Here is a 15,007-nt window from a genome sequence, read left to right on the forward strand (position 1 = left end):
CACACAAGGAAATCGAGCTATTGTGTGAGGTACATTGTGCACCCGAGCCACAGGTGGCGCTACACGCCCCATCGTGTTGGTACACTTCTGGTTGTCGTCATGAAGAAAAGCTATTCAAGAGTATAAACTAAGTTATCAGTTCCGTGTTCACAAGGAGAACTGCTCGCCATTTTCTCTTCTTCGTTCGTTTGTTCTCCTTGTTCCTCCTGACCTCTTCTGCTGCTCGCTACTACTACTGTTGTCATGCCGACCGAGGCTGTTGTGTTTCCTGTTTGTGGTCTCGTCACTCGTCACTTCCGGAAGGGGCAGTGCTGAAGTAAGTAGCTCGACTACGTAGCTCGATAGGGTTTACATGCACTAAGTAGCTCGGCTACAATCGCATAATCTAGGTCGCGTAGCTTGATTACGAGAAATCCAGTTCGGTTCGATTTCAGCCGAGCTAAGGTGTTTACATGGCATTTAGAACTTCGATTTCAGTCGAGCTACAGCAGAAATTCGATTTTCTCTATGTGCATGTAAACGCACTAACTGAGTCATCCTGTTGGTGTGGGTCACTGGGGGCTGGTTGTGAACGGCCTCGAGAGTCATTAGGATGATCAATGGATTGCCCGTTAGGGTGATCAATGGAATGCTGATTCTCTCTGTCCTCCTGTGAGTCACTGAAAACATGAAGGTAGACAGCAGAGTCCTGGCCTGAGGAACTGGCTCTCCTATGTTGAGCCATGCGCCAGTGAAGCGGTTGTTTTGTCTCTCCAATATATGAGTCCATGGTTCCTCACTGCACTGAATGGCATACACTACGTTGTCCTCAGGCCAGGACTCTGCTGTCTACCTTCATCTTAACAACAAAAGACACTCATTTCAGGATTGCAATGTACGCATTTTAGCCAGAGAGGATCGTTGATATGAGCGAGGAGTTAAAGAAGCCATTTTTGTCAACCTGGAACGGCCATCACTGAACAGAGGTGGGGGTCTAAGACATCATTTATCAGCCACCTACAATGCAGTCCTTGGCACACTTCCCAGACAACTGAATGCACACCAAAACCCAGCTGTTTTCAGTCAGTGCGTTTACATGCACATAGAGAAAATCGAATTTCTGCCGTTGCTCAACTGAAATTGAAGTTCTAAATGCCATGGAAACACCTTAGCTAGGCTGAAATTGAACCGAACTTGATTTCTCATAATCGAGCTACACGACCTAGATTATGTGATTTTAGCCGAGCTACTTAGTGCATGTATACCCTATAGGGGCTAAGTAGTCAAGCTACTTACTTCAGCACTGCCCCTTCCGGAAGTGACGAGTGACGAGACCACAAGCGGGAAACACAACAGCCTCGGTCGGCATGACACGTCACCTTAGCCACCACTTTATTAGGAACACTTGTGTCTGGGCATGTACGCACCCATTTCCAATTAGTTGGTAAGTTATTAGCATATGTAGTGAAAATTCATTATGTCTAATAATTATAACTATTCTTTTAAGTTCGTTTCTTAAGACACGTATTTTTAAGTATGTTACCTCGCTTGTTGACAGTTTCGGCGAACACTTCCGCCTTCTTCAAAACAGTCACCAGATGTCGAGTGGTGACGTGCCTTATCAGCTGATGTTACTCTATGGAGGCGTGAACGTCCCGCCCAATTTGACAGGTAGTCCACGCCTCCTGCTGTCAGGTTGCTGCCCCAGGACTGCGCTCCAGGTGTGTGACAGTGCGTATGCTCCCTCATCCCGGTTCATCGTCCTCTGCGCCCGCTTACGTATCTCCACTGCCTCCAAAATCCAACGCTGATATCTATTCTCTTCAGCGCGAATGACTCTGGCCTCTTCCCAATTCATTATATGATTTTGTCGTTTGCAGTGGTCTGAAATGGCTGATTTTAAGTTTTCTTGGTTTGCTTTTTCTTTTTCGGATCTTGTGAGTCTTTTTGTTGTTTCTTTTTCACATTCTAATTGGTGTTCTTTCCTGCGAGTGTGGAAGCATCTGCCCGTTTCACCAATATAGACTTTATTACATGAACAGCAAGGGATTTCATATATGACATTGCATTTATTGTCCAGTTGTATTTTATCTTTGGGGTGAACTAGCAGCTGTCGGAGGTTCTTGTATGGTATGAAGAGAATAGATATCAGCGTTGGATTTTGGAGGCAGTGGAGATACGTAAGCGGGCGCAGAGGACGATGAACCGGGATGAGGAAGCGTACGCGCTGTCACACACCTGGAGCGCAGTCCTGGGGCAGCGACCTGACAGCAGGAGGCGTGGACTACCTGTCAAATTGGGCGGGATGTTCACGCCTCCATAGAGTAACATCAGCTGATAAGGCACGTCACCACTCGACATCTGGTGACTGTTTTGAAGAAGGCGGAAGTGTTCGCCGAAACTGTCAACAAGCGAGGTAACATACTTAAAAATACGTGTCTTAAGAAACGAACTTAAAAGAAAAGTTATTAGCATGTTAGCAGGCTAACAGTTAATATGTTCACCATTACAGATCAATTTCAACTTAGTGGCCATTTTATTAGGAACACTTCTGTTCGTACATACAAACACTCTTCTTGTGAACACGGAACTGATAATTTTGTTTATACTCTTGAATAGCTCTTCTTCATGACGACAACCGGAAGTGTACCAACACGATGGGGCGTGTAGCGCCACCTGTGGCTCGGGTGCACAATGTACCTCACACAATATCTCGATTTCCTTGTGTGCATGTAGGATTGGATTTCTCTGGCACCCCTGCTGGGACCCTTAGCTCGATTACCGACAGTAGCTCGATTTGGATGTGCATGTAAACGCACTGACTGACTCACAGGAGGACAGAGAGAATCAGCATTCCATTGATCATCCTAATGACTCTCGAGGCCGTTCACAACCAGCCCCCAGTGACCCACACCAACAGGATGACTCAGTGACACCTTAGATGAGCTTTTCATCCATGAGAGGATAAATATCTGATGCTCCCTACCAGTCAGACAGAACTGAAGAAGCCTTTTGGACGAGAGGTGAAACGTCTTCAAGAATCTTCAAGCAAGTCCAGTTGCTCTCTTTTACCACCCACAGTTTACCATGACCTGGATGACTGAGAATCTTCACAGACATTCTGCTTATATTGTCATTCGTCACATTTAAATTTATACCGTTAATTCTGTTCACACTGCCACATTTGCCATATTTATACTTTCTGGATTGCCACTGTCTTTTCTTAGATAGCTTTGGCTTGTGTGTGTATATATACTTCTTTTTTTCCTAAGTTTATATCTTTTACCTATATTTTATATTTCATGTTTATTACTGTTTGCACCGCAGATAAGAGGGAAACGCAATTTCAATTCTCTGTATGTCTTGCACATATGGCATTATTGATAATAAAGTTGACTTGAACTTGAACTTGAATATTCTTCATGACAGGTTTATGGCTGTCTCTGAATACGTCATATTTCTAATTCCTTATATCTCTGTATGGTGGGAGTCAGAGCTGAGAACATTACCAGACTCAGGCTGCTTTTCTCTCAAATATCTCATCTTTTTGGAGCTATTAGGACTCTAGGCTGCTAGCTTGAATTGGACTCCCTCATTAACTTACTGGCTTTGTTATTTATTGCAACCCATTTCCAAAAAAAGTTGGGGGACTGTGTAAAACACAAAAACAGAATGTGATCATTTGCAAATCATGAAAGTTCTATATTTCATTGACAATAGGACAAAGACAACATACTGATGCTTTTCGGAAGTGTTCTTGAGCCCATACAGTGATTTCCACTACAGACATGTGTCTGCTTTTAATGCAGTGTCTCCTGAGGGCCTGAAGATCACAGGCATCCAGTGTCAGTTTTCAGCCTTGTCTCTTGCATACCGAGATTTCTCCAGATTCTCTGAATCTTTTAATGATATTATGAACCATAGATGATGTGATCCCCAAATTCTGTGTTTTACACTGAGGAATGTTATTCTTAAATTGTTGCACTGTTTGCCCATGCAGTCTTTCATAGAGCAGTGAATCTCTCCCCGTCTTTACTTCTGAGAGACTCCACCTCTCTGGGATGCTCTTTTTGTACCGAGTCATGTTACTGACCTGTTGTCAATTAACCTAATTATTTTTTGTAAAACTCTTGCAGCTTTGGGAATGGGAGACAGGAGTGAGCACTCAGGGCGTGCTTGTGTACTTTTCAGCGACTTTATTTTTGCTCTCTAAATTTTAGACACGCACACATGGCTCTAGGTTGCTTAGCTCTCTCTCTGGTTGCTGGCTTCTCTCTGCAAGAACACAATAGACACAAATAAATTGCCAGTAATCAAACACAGGAGAAACTCATCACATTACCTGCCAGTTCTACCTGACTGCTTGCTGCCCACAGCTGACACTTGAGCATGCCCCCACTGCCACAGTTTTATTAACATTACACAATTTTTCCAGTCTTTTGTTGCCCTGTCCTAACTTTTGAAACCTGTTGCTGGCACTAAATTCAAAATGAGAATATATGTTTCAAAAAATAATTAGATTCTCAGTTTCAACATTTGATAAAGTACTTGCCCTCTTAGTCACTTATTCAACCAAAAAACTAAATTTAATTGATAATTGGGTTCACGTAGACTCAATTAGACAAGACACACCATGAAGACATGATAAAGAAAGTGATATATCAGTCTGCAAAGAATTACAAAACCATTTCTAAGTCTCTTGGACTCCAGCAAACCATGGTGAGAGTCATTATCTCCAAATGGAGAAAGTTTGGAACAGTGGTGAACCTTTCCAGAAGGGGCTGGCCAATCAAACATCTTCCAAGAGTACATCTAAGACTCATTCAGAAAGTCACAAAATAACCCAAATGAACATCTAAAACCTTTAAAACCACTGACCAGGGTTGGTTCTGGGTTTTTTGACTGATGTCCAACCCTTATTTTGTCAATTCAAAGCAAGTCATTCAACACAGGTTAATCCCCAGTCATGACAATTCAGCTAGGACCTGGGTCACAACCTGGGAGAGATGCAGAACAATTAACTCAAGCCTTTTAGTCAAGCCTTTTGTTAATGGTGTTTATGAGGTAAAGGAGTAGATCTGGAGGGTCCTTAGACATAGAGTGTTTTGAAGAACTGGGATGTATGGATGCTGTCAGTCCCCCACTCGCTTGCTCACTTGAGTTTGTTGACGGTGTAGTGGCTGCTGCTTTATGTCCCGGGGCTCCCTCATGTATGTGTTACCTTCTGGCTCTCCCCTTTTAGTTATGCTGTCATAGTTAGTTTTGCCAGAGTCCCTGCTTGTACTCAGTGCAATATGTATACTGTTCCTACTTATTCAGGTGACATTGGGCATACCTAACAACCTGTGTTTTCTCGATCGAGATGCTGACCTTTTCTGCTCCTCGCACCTGCCTGATCTATCCTGGTGCCCTGTGTCTGGTTGGAGTCTCATCGCATCGCTCCTGTGGAGGACGGCCTCATGTGGACAACTGAAAGTCACACTTGGAGGATGCTCTGGACACTTACAGTAATGCTGTTATGGCTGAGGACTACAGTTGACTTGCTAACTTTAGGACTGAAGTTGTCATGAACAGTTTTGCACTCAAGTTTCCATCAATGAAGAGTTTATAACATCAACGAAACTGACTTCATGTTAAAACTGTTAATGTTATAGTCATGTTGTCTGTTGTTGCCCAAATGAGGATGGGTTCCCTTTTGAGTCTGATTCCTCTCGAAGTTTCTTCCTCATGTCGTCTGAGGGAGATTTTCCTTGCCACCGTTGCCACAGGCTTGCTCATTGGGGATAAATCAGGGATAAAATTAGCTAATGTTTTAAATCGTTCAAATTCTGTAAAGCTGCTTTGTGACAATGTTTATTGTTAAAAGTGCTATACAAATAAACTTGGCTTGACTTAACTCTAGAAATGGGTGGACATCATATATACACATACTGTGTCTGTATTTCACTCACTCTTTCTTTCCTCATAGTTGCATCGTCTCTGCACCTGTATTTCATATTCCCTTTGATCAGCACTCGTGGATGGCACATGAAACAGTGTGTGCTGGTGCTCATGCAAATTTAAATTTCATGAGCTCAGTGCATGGTGAGTAGTAGTACTGTGTTTTCACCCATACCTCATGCACAGCTTTTTTTTTAGTCTTGTTTAACATGCTTGAAAATTAACTGCATTAAAGTTTGTAAGTTTGCACTTGAGAGTTGTTAAGTCAGTTTATTTGTATAGTGCTTTAACAATAGACATTGTTGCAAAGCAGCTTTACAGAACAATAAAGATTTTAAACATATGAACAAATTTTATCCCTAATACATTTATTTATCCCTATTGAGCAAGCCTGAAGCGATGGTGGTGAGGAAAAACTCTCTCAGACAACATGAGGAAGAAACCTTGAGAGGAACCCATCCTCATCTGGGTGCTAACAGATAGTGTGATTTATAAATAACTCACTTCTATAACTGTGTCCTACAGAGTCACAAAGTACAACTGTGTAACCATGAAATTCATTATTGTTTAAAGGTCCCATGGCATGAAATTTTCACTTTCTGAGGTTTTTTAACGTTAACATGAGTTCCTCTGACCTTCTTAAGTCACCCCAGTGGCTAGAAATTTCATAATGTGTAAACCAAACTATGCCCACCCTTTGTCAACATTTGAGAATGGCGCGTCAAAATGGCGTGTTGATAGGCTCTTCCCTTTACTACGTCAGCAAGGGAGATGATCCCCACGCCCCCCCTCTGGATTCCCACCCACTGTATGGATTGCCCGCCCAGCTCAAAAGTTGCCACCAAACATGGAAGTTGCACTGTACATGGATGTGACAACACAGAAAGGAGTCTGTTTCTACTGCCGACGGAAGAGCCCCTGAAGACGCAGTGGCTTAATTTTATTTACTCCAATAATATGCCGTCGAGTCTACCTAAGACGGTGTATGTTTGTCGGAAGCATTTTCCTGATGAATGTTTCCACAACTTGGGACAGTACAGGGCAGGTTTTGCACATCAACTGTCACTGAAGCCTGGGTCCGTACCAAGCATCCCTGCCGCATCAGCCACAAACAGCGAACAAGTAAGTGTATAACTGTTAAGTCGTTTTGCCGTGTTTTAAAATCGGTGCGTTAGCCTTGCAATGGCTACATTAGCTGTGCAGCTAACTGCTTCCTGCAGTTAGCCAGGTACTCTGCGCTACAAAACCAAAAAGCATGCAGCATGCTCTGTTAAACTGAGTTTAGTCTGGAAATTGACTGTAACTTATGAGCTTATGTTTTGCCTTGTTTTAAAATCAGTGCGTTAGCCTTGCAATGGCTACATTAGCTGTGCAGCTAACCACTTCCTGCAGTTAGCCAGGTACTCTGCGCTACAAAACCAAAAAGCATGCAGCATGCTCTGTTATAATAGCCAATCAAAACAGTTTTTACAAAGACACCCACATTCTTTTTTTAAGTCACTCGTTCATTTTATTTGTTTGTTTGTTCAGTAAAAACCCAAACATTTGTTGAATTTATTTTATTTCCTTGCGTCGCACCTTAATGACGTCAGTGCGCGGTATTTTTCCCTTCGCAGTTTGTTCCTTCTCTCTCGCCATAGTAAGACACCCACATCCGCTTGTTCTGACCCACTGGAGGTAGCGTCACAGTGCTGTTAGCCAATCAGAGGTAACACGTTTACATGTCATAAATATTAATGATAAGAGCTGAAATCCTGTCGCTCTCCCGCCACCCACTCCTCCACCAAACTAGAACAGCCTGAAACAGGAGAACCACAGCATTTTTTTCACCAAAACCGGCTCACAGGGCATTCATTCATACTAGAGACCACCGCACAATTAATGAAAAAATGATGCCATGGGACCTTTAACATGAAGTCTGTTTTGTTGAAGTTATCAACTGCTCATTGATTGAGACTTGAATGCAAAACTGTTCATGACAACTGCAGTCCTAAAGTTATCATGGTGATTGTAGTTCTAAACCATTGTAGCAAAACTGTAATCATCCAGAGCCATCTTCTAAGTGTGTCTTTCAACAGTTTATATGGGGCTATCCTCCAAAGGTGCAACGTGATACTACTTCAGCCAGAAGTAGGGCATTAGGATGGATCAGGCAGGTCTGAAGAGCAGAAGAGCTCAGCATAATTGGTGTCTCAGGATCGACATGTAACTCGACAGAGAGAGACAGACAGACAGAGCAAGACAGGGAAAGAAAGACAGAAAGAGGAAGAGAGAAAATACAGGTTGTTTGGTATGCCTGTTATTGACTAATGGTGTACCTTGTTTGCTGAGTACAAGCAGGGACTCCAGCAAGACCAACTATAATAGCATAACTAAAAGGAGAGAGCCAGAAAGTAACACAGACATGAGGGAGTATAGCTGACACTGATAGGCTGTATGATGTACATGCGACCTCATTCGTGGTAATGGTGACCTCATGAAGATTAATTATGATTTCGTATAATTTAAATGTTTTTTTTGGTATGAATACTTTGTTGCTGTTGTCACTGTATTTTTTTTGTTGTTGTTGTATTCGTTGTTTTCATATTTGTATTTCCCTGTGAGGCTTGTAGGTTATGTGACCTTATGTGAGCTGTGGTCTATATGACCTGGAAGTGTTAGTGTCAGACAAAGGCTTGAATGATGAGATGACACGCAGAATTTTAATGCTCCCGTTTATTCTACTGCTGGTTTACCAGGCATACATGGTAATATGATGTTTTAATTATTTTGTACTTGTCTTTATAAAGTTTTGGAGTATGTGTTTATGATATTGTTGTAAAACCATGTGTTTGTTTGCTTGTGTTAGTTTTCATGGTGTTCCATGACCCACAAAAAAATGAATAAATAAATAAATAAAATAGTGTTATGGACATCAGTACAAGGCGTGGACTGACTCATTAACCAGCTGGCAGCTACAGTGAAAACATGGCCTAACATCCGACCAAGGTTTACTCTGCTCCCATGATGAACTACTGGCTTCAGCATTCGGCCCTGCTACGTCATTCTCCCTGGGTCTCTGCACATGGTTTGGCTGTCTCCTGGTGGACCAGGCTGCTGGCTTTGACGTGAAATTCTGCTACTCCTATCCTGGGTCTTTGTGTGCAGTTTGACTGCTTCATGTGAACTGCAGGCAGAGCCGGCCCATGGCATAGGCAATATAGGCAAATGCTAAGGGCGCTGCGTCCATCCAGGGGCGCAGAAACGGGGGGAGAAAAATTATGACTTCCACTATTCTGAAAATGAGTCAGCATTATAATGTCTTAGCCTAATTTAATTGTACAGCAAAGCATGTAGTCAGGGTGCGATTTGTCAAAAAAAGCGGGGTGGGGTGGTGGTTGTTAATCATGAAACAATAAGCGCTCAACAGTGGTTCACCCTGTCTATTGAGGTATTTCACCTGACGTCACAGGGTCACGTGACGCCCCGGTGTCCACCATTTTGGACGGCAAGCTAGCTAATGTCAACAACATAGTAGCTGGTATGTTACTGTAGCAATATTTACGTTCAGTCATTTGGATGACTGTTAAAACCTTTCAGTCTCAAGTTTTTCCTTTACTGGATTTACTAGTTTACTGAGCTAGCACGCGATGGCTCCGGGCTCGGCCGGAGAGCGCGCGATGGCTCCGGGCTCGGCCGGAGAGCGCGCGATGGCTCCGGGCTCGGCCGGAGAGCGCGCGATGGCTCCGGGCTCGGCCGGAGAGCGCGCGATGGCTCCGGGCTCGGCCGGAGAGCGCGCGATGGCTCCGGGCTCGGCCGGAGAGCGCGCGATGGCTCCGGGCTCGGCCGGAGAGCGCGCGATGGCTCCCGGCTCGGCCGGAGAGCGCGCGATGGCTCCCGGCTCGGCCGGAGAGCGCGCGATGGCTCCCGGCTCGGCCGGAGAGCGCGCGATGGCTCAGTAAACTAGTAAATCCAGTAAAGGAAAAACTTGAGACTGAAAGGTTTTAACAGTCATCCAAATGACTGAACGTAAACATTGCTACAGTAACATACCAGCTACTATGTTGTTGACATTAGCTAGTGCTAACAGCTAGTTGCTAATACACTGCTACAACTACACCGACCCTAATAATACAGTTCTTGGTCATTGCCTGGTAACAGCAAATTTATAACGGGCCATGTCTCAACAGACTAAGAAGTTATTTCAATGACATTTAATAACATTTTGTTTATCCTGAGGACCGAAAGTAAATGAAAATGTGAACAAACCTTAGCTGTAATCAGATGGCGACCACCGGCTCCAGGGACGACCCGCTGATGTAGGCATGTTACCCAGCCTGACACAAAATATTTGTAGGCATCCAAACTCGTATACGCTTTCAGATCAATACCTGTGTATGGCGATGGGTTTTTAACGACATAGGTATACAGATCATGTGGGCCGAAGTCAGGTAAAGACGAGGGCTTCGTGTACTTCCGTACGTCAGTGAACAATCCTGGTGGAAGCAGGTAAACGTCGTTCTCTAAGCCTGCTAACCTCAATTTTTGCAAATCCCTCTCCCTCTGCTCGCCCTGTAAATGCCCTACGTCGCTGGATAGTGAAGGTGTTTTCTGCATCTCGCTCCTTTTTCTTTTATGTTTTTCGTTTGTCACCTTCCTCGCATTCAAACTGATTCGAGCCGTGCCGTCCAAAATGGCAGCGTCACATGACTTGGTCACGTGAGTGAAATACCTCAATAGTGTGTCTTCGGGCGCGCAAGTGCGCATCCGCGGCTATTCTCTGTTTTGGCCATGTAATCATAGCCGGCGATTGCTATAGGTGACCTAGGCAATTGCCTAGAGCGCAAAGTGTGCCCAGGGGCGCCAAGGGCGACCAAAACCCCACCAAAAAGGAGGGATGGAGTTATTGAATGGAGATGTTACCAAGTGCATCAGTGGTGTACAGTGTTTTCAACCACTGTGCTGCCGAACTCTAGTACCGCGGAACACTAGTGTGCCGTGAGAGATCACCAAGTGTACCGTGGAAAATTATAGAATGACTGTATATTGTAAATATTGGCAACAGCGTTTTAGTTTCAGTCAACATTTTCTATTGGTGATGTGCCTTGAGATTTTTTCATTGAAAAAAAGTGCGCTCTGGCTCAGAAAGGTTGAAAAACAAGTGTAGCCTACGCAGTAGTGGTCGGTGATTTCCTTATGCCTACTAAAAATGCACAATGATAGGTTATAAGGGGGGCGGGGGGAGCGGTGTTCATCGGGGAATGAGAATGGCTATCCACTGCAAAAAGTAGCCCAGACTACAAGTGCTTAAATGAAGAAATCCAAACTCTCGGGTGCGCAAGGGTGCAAACGAAGGCTACAGGAAGAAACAAATAGAGCCAAGTATAGAGGTAAGTCTGATCTAATCTCTCATATCAACCATTATAGTGGCAAATTAATATTTTAGACGCCTGAATCAATGTCTGCCTAGCTAACTAGATGCAAACAGCAATAGACTTCAATAACAAAGTACCCATAATAGCACTTTTGTTTGAAAATACAGCCCATTGATGTCCTAACAGGGTGCTTAAGTTTGCACAATTTAGAATTGTAGAATTTTTATTCATTTAATTTGTTAATTCTTCAGAGATGACTTAACTTTTAATAGCAAAAAAGAAACTAAAAATAATTTCTTGTTTATTGTCCATGCACTACACTTTGAACAGGGTGCGAAAGAGTTTTTGCCCATTATATGGAGATATGTATTGAATTTGTGTGGTCATTTTACTTTGTGACACTTTATGTTAATAATGATAACAATAATAACAATAATGAAAAAGATAAAAATGGCTTCTTGTTTATTGTCCATGCACCGTACATTGTTTAATAGTAATAGAATAGAGTGATTAGATTAAAGTGTTATTTAGATGTTATTAGAGGGGGTTTTTCTGGGGGGGGGGGGGGGGGGGGCGCCAAAACTCAATCTCGCCTAGGGCAGCCAAAGACCTAGAGCCAGCCCTGACTGCAGGCTTCATCGCACGGATGTGTTACATCCTTGGTGGATTAAGGACCTAATTGTTCATTTTTCGTTCCATCCTCCAGTGGATTATCACGGGTTCATCGTGCAGTTCTGCTATGTTCCTGCAGTGGACTACAAGTGTTCTCCTGCATTCATTGCCTGCCGTGGCTCACAGGTCGTATTGTGCATGTTTTGTGCAATATTGAGATGCTACCTTGGTAAATGATGGATAGTTCCACAAGTTGAAGTAAATTGTAAATAAGAGTTAAAGGTGTTTAGGAGTAGAGAATAGAGTGGAAACACATTTAATTATCCTGATAATATCCGCTCCTTATTTGCTGTAAAGGTAATAATGTTAAGCCTATACGCTTAAGTGAAATTTAAGTTTTATTCTTGTCATTCAAGTATCATGTTGTAGAGTAGGTCTATTAAGGACATTGTTTTAAGCAAGGTATGGCTTTTAATCCAAGAGTGATTTACTGCCATTACTACAGTCGCACTGTATTTCTGTATGTACTGTCTTTGTTAAATGTTAAATCCTACAAGATTGTAAAATGTCAGTTCAGGACAAATTAATAGTTCAGTGTGATGAGCTAGCTGAGCAGAATGATTCTCCATTAAAAGAGCTTAGTTCTGCTTTAGCACAGATGAACGAAACTAGAAAATCTTCCAGTGAAAAACGTTTAACGCCAAAGATGCAGGAGTTAAAAAAGCAAGAACTCATTCAAAGAGAAAGGAAGTTCAAGTCTGCATATGAGAAATGGAAAACCCAAGTTAAAGATGTTCAGTCAAAGTTAAAACAGGAGTGCTCTGAAAGGGACTTGTGTGACATGATGGATGGAGTTGAGAAGCAAGAACCTGAATTGAAAGAGTTATAAGACAACATGCAACACCAAGCAGCACCAAGTCAAGAAATTAGAAGAAAAATTGATGCATGCTCAGCGGTGACTGCAGACCTGGTGAAATTAATGAGGGTACGCTTAGTTGAAGATGGCATGGAGTTTGATGCTGAGGCAGAGAGAGCAAGGTTACGCCTGCTGCTTGACAATGAATATGCTAGGTCCATATATGGATCCACAGTTTCTAAGGCTACTGTCCTTAGCCATCACTTCAATCCTCCTTCAGAGTTGGCAAGCATTTCATTTAAAAGAGCAGAGATTGCTGCGCAGTTGGCTGCAAGGAAAGCTGAAGTTGAAATGGAGGCTGACATTGATGCATAACGACAGCAATTGAAAAAGCTTGAACAGTGCAGAGACATTGAGGTTATGGAAGCAAAGCTCAGAGTGTATGCTAAAGAGGAGTCAAGGGTTAAAAGTGAGCAATGTAGTCCAGCATGCAGTGAGGTGATCGATCCAAGTCCACTTGCTCCTAGTGCAGCATGTTTGAAAGGGCAAGCTGGAAAAATTAAGCATCTTTAGTGCAGGCATTACAGGAGTCAGGAGTCCTGGGATATAAAGCAGCAGCCACTCCACCATCAACAAACCTGAGTGAGCAAGTGAGAGAGTCAGAGTAGGGAGTGGTGTACTTGAGCAAGCACTAGCAACCCCTCACTCCCCCTGGTCAGGGTTATGACCAAAGACTGGACTCAGCAGACTGCACGAAGGAGACCACCACCTGGTGGTTCAACAGGCAGGAAGGCAGACCCAGCAAAGCATTTGTGGAGTGCAATCAGGGCAGAGTGCAACACATAGAACACTGTTGGCCATCCACTGCATCCCAACCTAGCTCCAGCCATCTTGATTCTGTCTTGCCCCAGACCCAGTTAGGTTGGGATAAGAGAGTGAGGCTGACAGCTGCGCAACTCTCCCACACTCTAATCCAAGTCACATGCAAGTCATGACTTCAAATTCAAATCCTGTGGTGATGGGCAAGTGGTGAAGCAGCAGGTGTGGAAATACTGGAAGCTGTAGTCACGAACTTGCACACAGGCTGCCAAGGGCATAGGGTTGCTCTCTGCTGGAATGAAACAGCAGCGGAATTCAGCAGTCCCCTGGGTGTCTGAGCAACCCTGTTTAGGATTCATTCTGCTCACCTCCATGGAGAAAGGGGTGAGAAAATGTGCCCCAAACATAACCTGCTTCACCTCACCCTGGCCAGCACACCACAGCTGGTGGGGATCCCACTCAGCAGTTGAAATATAACAAATAAGGAAATAAATAAGGAAGTGAAGGTTCTCAACATTGGCACGTGGGATGTGCATACTCTACTGGATAACATCAAAGCAGACAGGCCAGAGAGAAGAACTGCACTAGTCTCCAGGGAACTAGCTTGCTACAATGCATCACTGCCTTCAGCAAAACATGTCTAGCGGACAAGGGCCAGTTCATGGAACATGGTGATGGTTATACCATCTTCTGGAGTGGTTGTAGCAGCACTGAATGGTGAGAGGCAGGTGTTGGATTTGCTGTAAAGTCCCACCTCACCCAGAAACTTACCAAACTCCCGGAGGGCATCAGTGATCACCTGATGACACTTCAGCTCCCACTTGGAGGCAAGAAGAATGCAATGTTGATTAGTGCTTAACAGAGGTGGGTAGTAATGCGCTACATTTACTCCGTTACATTTACTTAAGTAACTTTTTGGATGAATTGTACTTGTAAGAGTAGTTTTAATGCAGCATACTTTTTACTTTTACTTGAGTATATTTGTGAAGAAGAAGTGGTACTTTTACTCCATTACATTGGGCTATATTCTGCTCATTACTCGCTACTTTATTTTTATTGATCCGTGCGATGCGTGGTCTGTTTATTTATGTTTTGTCGAGACTTCCAGCAGAGGCTCTGTCACATGACCGCATCTCACCGATCAAATGGAGCAGCCAGAGCCATAGTGGGAGGAGCTATGGTTTAACTCCGTTTCGCCAATCAAACAGAGCCAAGCTGCCGCGCGCGCCCGCCCGCACACAAAATTCCCGCGGCAAGACCAGTCCAGGTGGAAAAGAGCACAGAAGCAGAAGAGAAATGGCAGAGACAGTGGCCAGTGGACAGCGTTTCTCATCAAGCCAAAGAGGCACACCCCTGGCCACACATACAAACCATGTTCACTCTCCAAGCAACAAAAAATAATAATGTTATGCGGTGTCACATGTGTCTCCCCAAACCAGTGGACGTT

This window comes from Neoarius graeffei, chromosome 3 (assembly GCF_027579695.1).
Source record: "Neoarius graeffei isolate fNeoGra1 chromosome 3, fNeoGra1.pri, whole genome shotgun sequence".
Lineage (NCBI taxonomy): Eukaryota > Metazoa > Chordata > Actinopteri > Siluriformes > Ariidae > Neoarius > Neoarius graeffei.